Consider the following 2,006-nt stretch of genomic DNA (forward strand, 5'->3'; position numbering starts at 1 on the left):
GAGAAGTTCCAAAATAAATCCCCAGTGACAGTGAGTGTCTCTTGTTTAAAAAAAAAAGAGTAATCATTTGAAATTAAAGAATTTGGAACTGGAAGAGAGTTTAGAACTCATTTAGTCTAACCCTCCTCTACCCCCACTCCCATTCTACAGCTGAAGAGCCTGAGACCCATAGAAGTCAAACAACCCACCTAATATAACAAATATTAGACTCTGGAGATGAAATTAGACAGCTGTGTGTGGAAGTCAAAAGGGTATGACAGCTGTCATCATTTGTAATTATTTCCCAGGTTATAAAGCAGATCAAGATTTTCTTTTAACACTGGTGATTATTGTTTGGTGAGGCAATAAGAGTTTGACTTGTGAGGAGGAAATCAGAGTAATAAAGTTCCTGTGGTGGAGGGATGGTTTGGAGTGTGTGACACTAAAAAGTGTCTGCTCCATGGGAAGTGTTTCCATTTCCCTACTCCATACTCTAATCCACCCCTGCTACCCCATTGTGATAGGAGATGAACCAAGGCAGAGAGGGAATGGTAGCAGTGAGTGAGGGCTCAGGATGCATGTGCCAGCCCTGGCTGCTGATAATTTTAGGTGAACTTTGATTTCTATAGAACCATGGTGAGAATAGATGCTGGGGTCAGAGTGGAGACTGGGACACCCCAATGAGGCTAGTGCTCAGAACCCTCCCACCGAGGGGCATCAGTATTGAAAGCAATGATGAACCTAGATCTCAAAATACCAACTTTCCAAGAAGCATACTTACTTCGTTGCTCTTGGACAGTAATCATAATGCCACATCTGAGGAAGCTGTTTTAAGAGCAGATGTTCCAGATAGCACAGGGGATCGACCAGGACTTCAAGCAAGTCCTTCAAATGGAAAGTCTGGATGGGGTGGTGTCTCACAGAAATCACCTCTTCATGGTGGAGAAAGTAGAAAAAGAAGATGACCCCAATGAAGATTGGTGTGCAGTGTGTCAGAATGGAGGGGAACTCCTTTGTTGTGAGAAATGCCCTAAAGTGTTTCATCTTACTTGTCATGTGCCTACATTGGTGAATTTCCCAAGTGGAGAGTGGATTTGTACCTTTTGTTGAGATTTATCTAAACCAGAAGTTGAATATGATTGTGATGATCCCAATTACAATTCAGAAAAACGAAAGACTGAAGGTCATGTGCGATTAACACCTATAGATCAGAGAAAGTGTGAACGACTACTTTTGTTCCTTTACTGCCATGAAATGAGCTTGGCTTTTCAAGATCTGGTTCCTTCTACAGTGCCTGATTATTACAAAATAATTAAAAATCCTATGGACTTGTCTACCATCAAGAGGAAACTCCAAGTGGATTCCCCAGTATATACAAAACCTGAAGATTTTGTGGCTGATTTCCGCCTGATTTTTGAAAATTGTGCTGAATTCAATGAGCCTGATTCTGAAGTTGCAAGTGCTGGTATAAAACTTGAAAGCTATTTTGAAGACCTTCTGAAAAACCTTTATCCAGAGAAAAAATTTCCAAAGCAGAAATTCAAGAATGAAACAGAGAATACCATATTTAGTGATGATTCAGATGATGACTTTGTACAACCCCAGAAAAAAGTGTCTCAAAAGCATTGATGGCCGCCAACTATTTAAATAAGTGGCACAGTCCAAGGATTGGTTTGAACTTTTTCTTTAAAACCTTTTTATTAGTGATTAAATATAATTGCAAAGAAAAATCCATGACCACTCTGACTTTTAGGTTTGTGGTTGTTTAATAGCTGTTGATTTCTTTAATATCCCATTTCTCTCTCTCTCTCTCTCTCTCTCTCTCTCTCTCTCTCTCTCTCTCTCTCACACACACACACACACACACACACACACACACACACACACACACACACATCCACTCCTATTAAGGATAGGGGGAGGAAGCATCATTTGACTATTGAAATAGACCTCCTTTCCCCTTCTAGAATCATAAAACAGCATCTGAACGGATAGCTGCATGATTGTATTCTAAGGAAGGGAGAAAG

At 40.3% G+C, this 2,006-nt stretch overlaps 1 pseudogene; it reads left to right on the forward strand.

Annotated features, from left to right (window-relative positions):
* Positions 1 to 659: 659 nt before the first annotated feature.
* On the forward strand, positions 660 to 1,630 carry LOC141522736 (transcription intermediary factor 1-alpha pseudogene; annotated as a pseudogene).
* The last annotated feature ends 376 nt before the right edge of the window (positions 1,631 to 2,006 follow it).

This window comes from Macrotis lagotis, chromosome 4, assembly GCF_037893015.1.
Source record: "Macrotis lagotis isolate mMagLag1 chromosome 4, bilby.v1.9.chrom.fasta, whole genome shotgun sequence".
Taxonomy (NCBI): domain Eukaryota; kingdom Metazoa; phylum Chordata; class Mammalia; order Peramelemorphia; family Peramelidae; genus Macrotis; species Macrotis lagotis.